This window comes from Panthera pardus, unplaced genomic scaffold (assembly GCF_024362965.1).
Source record: "Panthera pardus isolate Hobbes unplaced genomic scaffold, ASM2436296v1 HiC_scaffold_11, whole genome shotgun sequence".
Taxonomy (NCBI): Eukaryota; Metazoa; Chordata; class Mammalia; order Carnivora; family Felidae; genus Panthera; species Panthera pardus.
In genome coordinates, this window is record NW_026526666.1 from 3,277,783 (window position 1) to 3,291,853 (window position 14,071).

At 40.9% G+C, this 14,071-nt stretch overlaps 1 protein-coding gene across 2 annotated transcripts in view; it reads left to right on the forward strand.

Moving 5' to 3' along the window:
* Positions 1-14,071, forward strand: part of RNF115 (ring finger protein 115) — a 90,759-nt gene that overhangs the window by 58,177 nt on the left and 18,511 nt on the right. The gene's annotated exons all lie outside the window — the stretch shown is intronic.

Below are 14,071 nucleotides of genomic sequence, written 5' to 3' on the forward strand. Positions count from 1 at the left end.
TACCCATACCCACCTTCCTCCACCAACCCTCAGTTCTCTATCGTTAAGAGTATCTTACGGTTTGCTCCCCTGTTCTCTTTTTTCCCTTCCCATTTGTTCATCTGTTTTGTTTCCTAAAATCCACGTGAGTGAAATCATACAGTATTTATCTTTCTCTGATTGACTTATTTCACTTAGCATAATACTGTAGCTCTATCCATGTCATTGCAAATAGCAAGATTTAACTTTTTCTTGATGGCTCAGTACTATTCCATTGTGTGTATTGTCGAGCACTTGGGCTCTTTCCATAGCTTGGCTATTGTTGATAATGCTGCTGTAAACATGTGGGTGCCTGCTTCCCTTCAGATCTGTGTTTTTGTATCCTTTGGGTAAATACCTAGTAATGCGATTGCTGGATTGTAGGGTAGTTCTATTTTTAACTTATTGAGAAACCTCCATAGTGTTTTCCAGAGTGGCTGCAACAGTTTTCATTCCCACCAAGAGTGTAAGAGGGTTCCCCTTTCTCTGTATCCTGGCCAACATCTCTTGTTTTCTGTGTTGTTAATTTTAGCCATTCTGGCAAGTGTGAGGTGGGCATCTCTTTGTGGTTTTGATTTGTATTGTCCTGATGATGAGTGACATCGAGCATCTTTTCATGTATCAGCCGTCTGGGTATCTTTTTTGGAAAAATATCTGTTCATGTCTTCTGCCCATTTCTTCACTGGATTATTTGTTTATTGGGTGTTGAGTTGGTAAGTTCTTTATAGATTTTGGATCCTAGCCCTTTATCAGATATGTCATTTGCAAATATTTTTCCCATTCAGTGGATTGCCTTTTAAAAGGTTTTGTTGTTTCTTTTGCTGTACAGAGGCGTTTTATCCTGTTGAAATCCCAGTAGTTCCTTTTTGCTTTTGTTTCCCTTGCCTCTAGTGACGTGTCTGGTAAGAATTTGCTCCAGCTCAGGTCAAAGGGGTTGCTACCTGTGTTCTCCTCGAGGATGCTGATGGTTTCCTGTTTCACATTTAGGTCTTTCATCCATTTTGAATTTATTTTTGTGTATGGTGTAAGAAAGTGGTCCAGTTTCATTCTTCTGCATATTGCCATCCAGTTTTCCCAACACTATTTGTTGAAAGACTGTCTTTTTTTTTTTTGATTGGATATTCTTTTCTGCTTTGTTGAAGATTGGTTGACTGTATAGTTGTGGGTCCATTTCTGGGTTTTCCGTTGTGTTCCACTGATCTATGTGTCTGTGTTTGTGTCAGTATCATACTGTCTTGATGACTACAGCTTTGTAATAATAGCTTGAAGTCCAGAATTGTGATGCCTCCAGCTTTGCTTTTCTTTTTCAGGATTGATTTAGCTATTCAGGATCTTTTTTGGTTCCATACAGATTTTAGGATGGTTTGTTCTAGCTCTGTGAAAAATGCTGGTGGTGTTTTGATAGGGATTGCATTAAATGTGTAGATTACTTTGGGTAGTATAGACATTTTAACAATGTTTGTTCTTCCAGTCCATGAGCATGGAGTTTTTCCCCATTTCTTTGTTTCCTTTTTGATTTCTTTCATAAATGTTCTGTAGTCTTTAGAGTACAGATCTTTTACTTCTTTGGTTAAGTTTATTCCTAGGTATCTTACATTTTTTGGTGCAATTGTAAATGGGATCAATTCCTTGATTTCTTTTTCTGCTGCTTCATTATTGGTGTATAGAAATGTAACAGATTTCTGTACATTGACTTTTATATCCTGTGACTTTGCTGAATTCATGTATTAGTTCTAGCAATTTTTTGGTGGAGTCTTTGGGTCTTCTACATAGAATATCATGTCATCTGCAGATAGTGAAGGTTTGACTTCTTCCTTGCTGATTTGGTTGCCTTTTATTTCTTTTTGTTGTCTGCTTGCTGAGACTAAGACTTCCAGTACTATGTTAAATAGTACTGGTGAGAGTAGACATTCCTTTTTTATTCCTGACCATAGAGGAAGAGTGCTCAGTTTTTCCATGTTGAGGATGATATTAGCTTCTTTCGAATATGGCTTTTATGATGTTGAAGTATGTTCCATTTATCCTTACATTGTTGAGGGTTTTTAAAATCAAGAATGGATACTTTTTCTGTATCTATTGAGAGGATTATATGGTTCTTTTTTTTTTTAACTTTTTTTTAAATGTTAATTTATTTTTGAGAGAGAGAGAGACAGAGACAGAGCATGAGCTGTGGAGGGGCAGAGAGAGAGGGAGACACAGAATCCAAAGCAGGCTCCAGGTTCCGAGCTGTCAGCCCAGAGCCCTACATGGGGCTTGAACCCATGAACTGCAAGGTCATGACCTGAGCCAAAGTTGAACACTTTTCCGACTGAGCCACCCAGGCGCCCCTGAGGATCATATGGTTCTTATCCTTTTTTTTTTTTTTTTTTTAATTAATGTAGTATATCATGTTGATTCATTTGCGAATATTGAACCACCTTTGCAGCCCAGGAATAAATCCCACTTGATCATGGCGAATAATTCTTTTAATGTACTGTTGAATTTGATTTTCTAGTATCTTGTGAATTTTTGCATCCATGTTCATCAGGGATATTGGCCTGTAATTCTCTGTTTTAGTCGAGTTTTTGTCTGGTTTTGGAGCCAAGGTAATGCTGGCCTTGAGGAATGAGTTTGGAAGTTTTCCTTCCATTTCTATTTTTTGGAACAGTTTGACAAGAATAGGTATTCACTGTTCCTTAAATGTCTGGTAGAATTCTCCTTGGGAAGCCATCTGGCTATGGACTTTTGTTTGTTGGGAGACTTTTGATTATTGATTCAGTTTCTTATCTGGTTCACATTTTCTTTTTCTTCCTGTTTCAGTTTGGTAGTTTTTATGTTTCTAGGAATTTGTCCATTTCTTCCAGATTGCCCAATTTGTTGGCATGTAGTTTTTCATAATATTTTCTTATAATTGTTTATATTTCTGTGGTGTTCATTGTGATCTCTCCACTTACATTTGTGATTTTATTTGGGTCCTTCCTCTTTTTAATAAGTATAGCAAGGGGTTTATCAGTTTTATTAATTCTTTCAAGAAACCGGCTGTTAGTTTCGTTGATCTGTTCTAGTGGGTTTTTTCGCCTATGTTGTTTATTTCTGCTCTAATCTTTATTGTTTCTCTTTTCTCTTCTGCTGGCTTTAGGTTTATTTGATGTTCCTTTTCTAGCTCCTTAAGTTGTAAGGTTAGGTTGTGTGTTTGAGACTTTTCTTGCTTCTAGAGGTAGATCTGTATTGCAGTCTATTCCCCTCTTAGTAGTCTTTTATGCATCCCAGAGGGTTTGGACCATTGTGTTTTCATTTTTATTTGCTTGCTTGTATTGTCCTGGTTAACCTATTTATTCTTTTTTTTTTTTTTTTTTTTTAACATTTACTTATTTTTGAGAGACAGAGAAACAGCACACATGGGGAGGGGCAGAGAGAGAAGGAGACAGAATCCAAAGCAGGCTCCAGGCTCTATGCTGTCAGTACGAGCCCGACGCGGGGCTTGAACTCACAAACCGTGAGATCATGATCTGAGCCAAAGTTGGATGCTTAACCAACTGAGCCACCCAGGCGCCCCTAACCTATTTATTCTTTAGTAGGGTGTTCTTTAATCTCCATGTATTTGTGGTCTTCCCCAGTTTTTTCTTGTGACTTACTTCAAGTTTCATAGTGTTGTGTTCTGAAAATATGCATGGTATGATCTCAGTCTTTCTGTACTTGTTTAGGGCTGATTTGTAACCCAGGATGTGATCTATTCTGGAGAATGTTCCATGTACACTTGAAAAGAATGTGTATTCTGCTGCTTCAGGATAAAATGTTCTGAATATATCTGTTAAGTCCATCTGGTCCAGCGTGTCAAAAGCCATTGTTTCCTTGTTGATCTGCTTAGATGATCTGTCCATTGCTGTAAGTGGGGTGTTAAAGTCCCCTACTATTATTGTGTTATTATCAATTAGTTTCTTTATGTTTGTTACTGATTTATATAGTTGGGTGCTTCCAACGTGGGGGTGTAAATATTTACAATTGTTAGGTCTTCTTGAGGGATAGACTGCTTAATTGTGATTAATGCCCTTCTTCATTTATTGTTAGTCTTTGGTTTGAAATCTAGTTTGTCTAATATTAGTATAGACACTCTGGCTTTTTTTTTTTTTTTTGCCATTCATTAGCGAAATGAATGTTAGATGGTTCTCCATCCCCTCACTTACAATCTGCAAATGTCTTTAGGTCTAAAATGAGTCTCTTGTAGGCAGCATATAGATGGATCTTGTGTGTGTTTGTTTTTTGTTTTTGTACCTTAAATACCCTATGTCTTTGGATAGAGCATTTAGTCCATTTATGTTCAGAGTGATTTTTGGAAGATATGAATTTAGTGCCATTGTGTTACCTGTAAAGTTGGTATATCTGGTGATGTTCTCTGTTCCTTTCTAGTCTTAGTTGCTTTTTGTCTCCCCCCCCCTCCCCCACTCAAAGAGTCCCCTTTAATATTTCTTGTAGGGCTGGTTTAGTGGTCATGAGCTCCTTTAGTTTTTGTCTGTCTGGGAAACTCTTTATCCCTTCTATTCTGAGTAACAGCCTTGCTGGATAAACTATTCTTGGCTCCATATTTTTCCCATTCAGCATGTTGAATATATCCTGCCACTCCCTTCTGGCCTTCCAAGTTTCTGTAGATAGATCTGCTATGAACCTGATCTGTCTTGTCTTGTAGGTTAAGGACTTTTTCCCCCCTTGCTGCTTTCAGGATTCTTTCCTACTCTGAGTATTTTGTGAATTTGACTGTGATTTGTCTTAGTAATGGCTGGCTTTTGTTGAATTTATTGTGAGTTTTCTGTGCTTCTTGGATTTCAGTATCTGTTTCCTTTACCAGATTAGGGAAGTTTTCAGCTATAGTTTGCTCAATAAATCTTTTGCTTCTTTTTCTCTCTCTTCCCCTCTCTTTTGTATCATAACATGATACAAATGTTATTACACTTTAAGGAGTTGCTGAGTTCCCTAAGTCTACATTCATGAAACAATACCTTTTTTTCTGTCTTCTTTTCAGCTTCAATATTTTCCATTATTTTATCTTTTGTATTACTGATTTGTTCCTCTGCTTCATCATCCTTGTCATTGCATCCATTCAGTTTTGCGTCTTGGTTATAGCATTTTATTTTGGACTGACTAGTTTTTATTCTTTTATGCCTTCAGTAAGGGATCCTCTAGTGCCTTCTTTGCTTTTCTCAAGCCAAGCTAGTATCCTTATGATTATTGTTTTAAATTCTGGTTTGTATGCCTTACTTGTATAAACCCTGGCCATGACTTCTTTCTGCTCTTTCTTTTGGGATGAATTCCTTCCTCTTGTCATTTTTGTCTGAATCACTTTTTGTGTGACTGTTTTGTGTGATTCACACTTTTTGTGTGAAAGCCTATTGTATTTCTGCTCCTTAGAGTAATGGCTGTATTAAGAAAAGATTAAAAAAAAAAGCTAGATCCTATTTCCCCTTAGAGCTGAAACTTTGCAGCACTCTATGATCAGTAGACATGGTGCACACAAGGGGTTTGTCCTGGTCTTCAGGGGGTAGGGCCTTTTGCACTGATTCTCAGGATGATTTGCCCTAGTGGAGAGTATGTACCTCCAGGGTGCAGGGCTAGGGGAGGGGGCTTGGTGTAAGTAGTATGGCCTCCACTGGGTGGCGCTGTTTTGTTCACTGAAGTCGGTGAGCTGGTGGGCAGTGTGGAGGGGACTGGTGTTTGCCCCACTGTCTCCTCCCTGGAGTGGGGAGTTTGTGCCCACCACTCTTCAGGAAGCCCTCACAGAAGAGCAAACAACCACCTCTTTTGTGTCCCCTGCTTCTGCCAGAAACCTACATTTACCCTGCTTGCGATCGACATGTCTGCCTGCCAGGCGGCACAGTTCTCTTGTGTTTTATTTCAGATGTGTGGCTGATTTTCAAAACTCCAAACTCCAAATTTTAGGGACCTACCAGTGACAGACCCTCACTGATCCTCTGGGGGAGGGTCTTAGAGCTTTTGGCGTTTGACGGTTTGTCCCAGGAAAGTGGTTCCATAACTGTGCAGTGGTTCAAAGTTTATGGTAAAGTGAAGCACAAAGCTGGCACCAAGGTTTGCTGCCCTCAGCCTGTGTCTTTGTTCCTATGCTAGGGAACAGGGCAGCACGTTGATGCCACCAGTTCTTTTTGTCCCTGGGGAGGCTGAGCTGCCACTCCCAAAGGAGCTCCAAGCAGGGAGACTGTTTCTCTCCATGGAACCCAGGGGATTCTCAGACCACGCTGCCCACTCCAGGGTCTCCACCCTCTTTCCCCACAGGAGCACCCCTAAGCCCACTAGGAATGACCCTGGCGATGGCAAAGACATCTAAAACTTCAGACTTGGTGCTCCACTGCTTAGAATAAATTGTAGTAATCAGCCCCTTTCCTATTCCCAGTCATTGGTTTTGGGGAAGCGTTTTTCTTGTGCAGTCCCCTGTGTGCGCTCTCACTCTGTCTCTCTCTTGCCTCTCTCTGTGATCAGGGCTCCTTCCCCTTCCCAGCACCTGCACTTCTTTTCTCCCCCAAATCAACTCTGCAGCTCCTACCTTCTACAGTGTGGCCATTTTGTCTCCCACTAGTTGTGCAGTTTTGCTCTCTCAGTCCTCAAATCGATTTCTTGGGTGTCAGAATGATACGGTATTTATCTAGCTGTGTTCAAGGGACAAGGCAAGCTTAGGGTCCCCCTACTCCTCTACCATCTTAAGTCCTCTCCTAAAGTGTTAAGATTTTCTAAAATGTTGAAGAGCGCTTGGGAAAATTCTGGGAGGCAGAAATGTGTAATTTTTTCCTTGATTTTCACAATAGTTGCATTCCTTGAAAATTCAGTATATTTTAAAACCACGTGTGAAATACTTTATGTGTAGAATGGAGTTGAGTTTGGGCTCAGTAAATTGTAGGCAGTTTTTCCCCAAGGGAATGTCCAGGCAGGACATTCAAAGATTATGCGTGTTGGAGGATAATTGTTTGTTGGGCCTGGCTATCCTCTGATTTTTTGCAAGATGATAAGCGCTTGGGAGGTTCCTATCTACTAAATATGAATGGTACCTCCCCATAACAAAACTGTCTCCTTGGATTTCTAAATCACTATGTAGGAGCAATGTTGAGAACTCCTGATGTGAATTAGAAGTCCTTAGATGGATCTCAACGGTTAGTGTGTTATCTTAAGCTGTCTCCTTTTTTCTGTCTCTCTGTCCTCTGCTTTCTTGTGTTGGCATCATTATTGGATAGTTGCCCCTATTTAAAATGAAAGATGGCTGGTGGTAGCTCCAAGTTTACAAGAACATTACAACATTCATCCCAGAGGATATGTCCATCTATCACCCTTCAGGGAGGGCACTTGTCTTGGCTTGGGTTTTGTGCCCACACCTCTAGTGGGTAGGGGCAATATTCTTATGCATTATTTTTGAGTTAAGGATCTACCCCCCGACGCACCCATATGAATATCTAGTTATTTGGAGCATAATTTATTGAATCATCCATCTGATTTAAAATGAAATCTTTATTGTATATACATTTCATACTTACCTGCCTTTGGATTGTCTGTTATGGTCTGTTGATCTTTATGTTCCTTTGCTTGTACCTTACTGATTTACTTTTTTTTTTTTTTAACATTGAAAATATTGTTTATTTATTTATTTATTTTTTAATATATGAAATTTACTGTCAAATTGGTTTCCATACAACACCCAGTGCTCATCCCAAAAGGTGCCCTCCTCAATACCCATCACCCACCCTGCCCTCCCTCCCACCCCCCATCAACCCTCAGTTTGTTCTCAGTTTTTAACAGTCTCTAATGCTTTGGCTCTCTCCCACTCTAACCTCTTTTTTTTTTTTTCCTTCCCCTCCCCCATGGGTTTCTGTTACGTTTCTCAGGATCCACATAAGAGTGAAACCATATGGTATCTGTCTTTCTCTGTATGGCTTATTTCACTTAGCATCACACTCTCCAGTTCCATCCATGTTGCTACAAAAGGCCATATTTCATTTTTTCTCATTGCCACGTAGTATTCCATTGTGTATATAAACCACAATTTCTTTATCCATTCATCAGTTGATGGACATTTAGGCTCTTTCCATAATTTGGCTATTGTTGAGAGTGCCGCTATAAACATTGGGGTACAGGTGCCCCTATGCATCAGTACTCCTGTATCCCTTGGATAAATTCCTAGCAGTGCTATTGCTGGGTCATAGGGTAGGTCTATTTTTAATTTTCTGAGGAACCTCCACACTGCTTTCCAGAGCGGCTGCACCAATTTGCATTCCCACCAACAGTGCAAGAGGGTTCCTGTTTCTCCACATCCTCTCCAGCATCTATAGTCTCCTGATTTCTTCATTTTGGCCACTCTGACTGGCGTGAGGTGGTATCTGAGTGTGGTTTTGATTTGTATTTCCCTGATAAGGAGCGACGTTGAACATCTTTTCATGTGCCTGTTGGCCATCCGGATGTCTTCTTTAGAGAAGTGTCTATTCATGTTTTCTGCCCATTTCTTCACTGGGTTATTTGTTTTTCTGGTGTGGAGTTTGATGAGCTCTTTATAGATTTTGGATACTAGCCCTTTGTCCGATGTGTCATTTGCAAATATCTTTTCCCATTCCGTTGGTTGCCTTTTAGTTTTGTTGGTTGTTTCCTTTGCTGTGCAGAAGCTTTTTATCTTCATAAGGTCCCAGTAATTCACTTTTGCTTTTAATTCCCTTGCCTTTGGGGATGTGCCGAGTAAGAGATTGCTACGGCTGAGGTCAGAGAGGTCTTTTCCTGCTTTCTCCTCTAAGGTTTTGATGGTTTCCTGTCTCACATTCAGGTCCTTTATCCATTTTGAGTTTATTTTTGTGAATGGTGTGAGAAAGTGGTCTAGTTTCAACCTTCTGCATGTTGCTGTCCAGTTCTCCCAGCACCATTTGTTAAAGAGACTGTCTTTTTTCCATTGGATGTTCTTTCCTGCTTTGTCAAAGATGAGTTGGCCATACGTTTGTGGGTCTAGTTCTGGGGTTTCTATTCTATTCCATTGGTCTATGTGTCTGTTTTTATGCCAATACCATGCTGTCTTGATGATGACAGCTTTGTAGTAGAGGCTAAAGTCTGGGATTGTGATGCCTCCTGCTTTGGTCTTCTTCAAAATTACTTTGGCTATTCGGGGCCTTTTGTGGTTCCATATGAATTTTAGGATTGCTTGTTCTAGTTTCGAGAAGAATGCTGGTGCAATTTTGATTGGGATTGCATTGAATGTGTAGATAGCTTTGGGTAGTATTGACATTTTGACAATATTTATTCTTCCAATCCATGAGCAGGGAATGTCTTTCCATTTCTTTATATCTTCTTCAATTACCTGCATAAGCTTTCTATAGTTTTCAGCATACAGATCTTTTACATCTTTGGTTAGATTTATTCCTAGGTATTTTATGCTTCTTGGTGCAATTGTGAATGGGATCAGTTTCTTCATTTGTCTTTCTGTTGCTTCATTGTTAGTGTATAAGAATGCAACTGATTTCTGCACATTGATTTTGTATCCTGCAACTTTGCTGAATTCATGTATCAGTTCTAGCAGACTTTTGGTGGAGTCTATCGGATTTTCCATGTATAATATCATGTCATCTGCAAAAAGCGAAAGCTTGACTTCATCTTTGCCAATTTTGATGCCTTTGATTTCCTTTTGTTGTCTGATTGCTGATGCTAGCACTTCCAGCACTATATTAAACAGCAGCGGTGACAGTGGGCATCCCTGTCGTGTTCCTGATCTCAGGGAAAAAGCTCTCAGTTTTTCCCCGTTGAGGATGATGTTAGCTGTGGGCTTTTCATAAATGGCCTTTATGATCTTTAAGTATGTTCCTTCTATCCCGACTTTCTCAAGGGTTTTTATTAAGAAAGGGTGCTGGATTTTGTCAAAGGCCTTTTCTGCATCGATTGACAGGATCATATGGTTCTTCTCTTTTTTTTTGTTAATGTGATGTATCACGTTGATCGATTTGCGAATGTTGAACCAGCCCTGCATCCCAGGAATGAATCCCACTTGATCATGGTGAATAATTCTTTTTATATGCTGTTGAATTCGATTTGCTAGTATCTTATTAAGAATTTTTGCATCCATATTCATCAGGGATATTGGCCTGTAGTTCTCTTTTTTTACTGGTCTCTGTCTGGTTTAGGAATCAAAGTAATACTGGCTTCATAGAATGAGTCTGGAAGTTTTCCTTCCCTTTCTATTTCTTGGAATAGTTTGAGAAGGATAGGTATTATCTCTGCTTTAAATGTCTGGTAGAACTCCCCTGGGAAGCCATCTGGTCCTGGACTCTTATTTGTTGGGAGATTTTTGATAACCGATTCAATTTCTTCGCTGGTTATGGGTCTGTTCAAGCTTTCTATTTCCTCCTGATTGAGTTTTGGAAGAGTGTGGGTGTTTAGAAATTTGTCCATTTCTTCCAGGTTGTCCAATTTGCTGGCATATAATTTTTCATAGTATTCCCTGATAATTGTTTGTATCTCTGAGGGATTGGTTGTAATCATTCCATTTTCATTCATGATTTTATCTATTTGGGTCATCTCCCTTTTCTTTTTGAGAAGCCTGGCTAGAGGTTTGTCAATTTTGTTTATTTTTTCAAAAAACCAACTCTTGGTTTCGTTGATCTGCTCTACAGTTTTTTTAGATTCTATATTGTTTATTTCTGCTCTGATCTTTATTATTTCTCTTCTTCTGCTGGGTTTAGGCTGCCTTTGCTGTTCTGCTTCTATTTCCTTTAGGTGTGCTGTTAGATTTTGTATTTGGGATTTTTCTTGTTTCTTGAGATAGGCCTGGATTGCAATGTATTTTTCTCTCAGGACTGCCTTTGCTGCATCCTAAAGCGTTTGGATTGTTGTATTTTCATTTTCGTTTGTTTCCATATATGTTTTAATTTCTTCTCTAATTGCCTGGTTGACCCACTCATTCGTTAGTAGGGTGTTCTTTAACCTCCATGCTTTTGGAGGTTTTCCAGACTTTTTCCTGTGGTTGATTTCAAGCTTCATAGCATTGTGGTCTGAAAGTATGCATGGTATAATTTCAATTCTTGTAAACTTATGAAGGGCTGTTTTGTGACCCAGTATATGATCTATCATGGAGAATGTTCCATGTGCACTCGAGAAGAAAGTATATTCTGTTGCTTTGGGATGCAGAGTTCTAAATATATCTGTCAAGTCCATCTGATCCAATGTATCATTCAGGGCCCTTGTTTCTTTATTGACTGTGTGTCTAGATGATCTATCCATTTCTGTAAGTGGGGTGTTAAAGTCCCCTGCAATGACCACATTCTTATCAATAAGGTTGCTTATGTTTATGAGTAATTGTTTTATATATCTGGGGGCTCGGGTATTTGGCGCATAGACATTTATAATAGTTAGCTCTTCCTGGTGGATAGACCCTGTGGTTATTATATAATGCCCTTCTTCATCTCTTGTTACAGCCTTTAATTTAAAGTCTAGTTTGTCTGATATAAGTATGGCTACTCCAGCTTTCTTTTGGCTTCCAGGAGCATGATAAATAGTTCTCCATCCCCTCACTCTCAATCTAAAGGTGTCCTCAGATCTAAAATGAGTCTCTTGTAGACAGCAAATAGATGGGTCTTGTTTTTTTATCCATTCTGATACCCTATGTCTTTTAGTTGGCGCATTTAATCCATTTACATTCAGTGTTATTATAGAAAGATATGGGTTTAGAGTCATTGTGATGTCTGTATGTTTTATGCTTGTAGTGATGTCTCTGGTACTTTGTCTCACAGGATCCCCCTTAGGATCTCTTGTAGGGCTGGTTTCGTGGTGACAAATTCCTTCAGTTTTTGTTTGTTTGGGAAGACCTTTATCTCTCCTTCCATTCTAAATGACAGACTTGCTGGATAAAGGATTCTCGGCTGCATATTTTTTCTGTTTAGCACACTGTAGATATCGTGCCAAGCCTTTCTGGCCTGCCAAGTTTCAAAGGAGAGATCAGTCACGAGTCTTATAGGTCTCCCTTTATATGTGAGGGCACGTTTATCCCTTGCTGCTTTCAGAATTTTCTCTTTATCCTTGTATTTTGCCAGTTTCACTATGATATGTCGTGCAGAAGATCGATTCAAGTTACGTCTGAAGGGAGTTCTCTGTGCCTCTTGGATTTCAATGCCTTTTTCCTTCCCCAGTTCAGGGAAGTTCTCAGCTATAATTTGTTCAAGTACCCCTTCAGCACCCTTCCCTCTCTCTTCCTCCTCTGGGATACCAATTATGCGTATATTATTTTTTTTTAGTGTATCACTTAGTTCTCTAATTTTCCCCTCATACTCCTGGATTTTTTTATCTCTCTTTCTTTCAGCTTCCTCTTTCTCCATAACTTTATCTTCTAGTTCACCTATTCTCTCCTCTGCCTCTTCAAGCCGAGCCATCGTGGATTCCATTTTGTTTTGCAATTCGTTTAAAGCGTTTTTCAACTCCTCGTGACTGTTCCTTAGTCCCTCGATCTTTGTGGCAAGAGATTCTCTGCTGTCCTGTATACTGTTTTCAAGCCCAGCGATTAATTTTATGACTATTATTCTAAATTCACTTTCTGTTATATTATTTAAATCCTTTTTGATCAGTTCATTAGCTGTTGTTATTTCCTGGAGATTCTTCTGAGGGGAATTCTTCCGTTTGGTCATTTTGGAGAGTCCCTGGCGTGGTGAGGACCTGCAGTGCACTTCCCCTGTGCTGTGGTGTATAACTGGAGTTGGTGGGCGGGGCCGCAGTCCGACCCGATGTCTGCCCCCAGCCCACTGCTGGGGCCACAGTCAGACTGGTGTGTGCCTTCTCTTCCCCTCTCCTAGGGGCGGGATTCACTGTGGGGTGGCGTGTCCCGTCTGGGCTACTTGCACACTGCCAGGCTTGTGTTGCTGGGGATCTGGCGTATTAGCTGGGGTGGGTGGGCAAGGTGCACGGGGGCTGGAGGGGCAGGCTTAGCTCGCTTCTCCTTAGGTGATCCACTTCAGGAGGAGCCCTGTGGCAGCGGGAGGGAGTCAGATCCGCTGCCGGAGGTTTGGCTCCGCAGAAGCACAGAGTTGGGTGTTTGCGCGGAGCGAGCAAGTTCCCTGGCAGGAACTGGTTCCCTTTGGGATTTTGGCTGGGGGATGGGCGGGGGAGATGGCGCTGGCGCCTTTGTTCCCCGCCAAGCTGAGCTCTGCCGTCCGGGGGCTCAGCAGCTCTCCCTCCCTTTGTCCTCCAGCCTTCCCGCTTTCCGAGCAGAGCTGTTAACTTATGACCTCCCAGACGCTAAGTCGCGCTTGCTGTCGGAACACAGTCCGTCCGGCCCCTCCGCTTTTGCCAGCCAGACTCGGGGGCTCTGCTTGGCCGGCGAGCCGCCCCTCCGCCCCGGCTCCCTCCCGCCAGTCCGTGGAGCGCGCACCGCCTCGCCGCCCTTCCTACCCTCTTCCGTGGGCCTCTAGTCTGCGCTTGACTCCGGAGACTCCCTTCTGCTAATCCTCTGGCGGTTTTCTGGGTTCTTTAGGCAGGTGTAGGTGGAATCTAAGTGATCGGCAGGACGCGCTGTGAGCCCCGCGTCCTCCTACGCCGCCATCTTCCGGAACCCCTGATTTACTTTTTATAATTTTATAGTATGATTTGGTATCTACTGGTGAAAGTCCATTTCGTTATTGTCCTTTTCCAAAAATGTCTTGATGCTTCTCTTACATTTACCCTTTCACGTGGATTTTAGATGCAATCTGTCAATCTCTACCCCCTCTCCCATCCCATTGGGATTTTGATTGGTAGTGCATTGGTTTTATATATTAACTTGGGGACAGTCGGCATTTTTTATAATATTAAAACTTCTCATCTAGGTCTGCAGCTCATGTCTCAATTTATTTGGTTCTGTTGTGATGTTATTCAGCAAAGTTTTATACTTTAACTATATTTATTTATTTATTTATTTATTTATTCATTTATTTATTTATTTATTTTTGAAGTTTATTTATTTTGAGAGAGAGAGCATGCCAGAGTGCGTGCAAACTGGGGAGGGGCAGAGAGAGGGAGAGAGAAAATTCCAAGCAGGCACCATGCTCAGTGGCGAGCCTGACACAGGGCTCGATCACACAACTGAGAT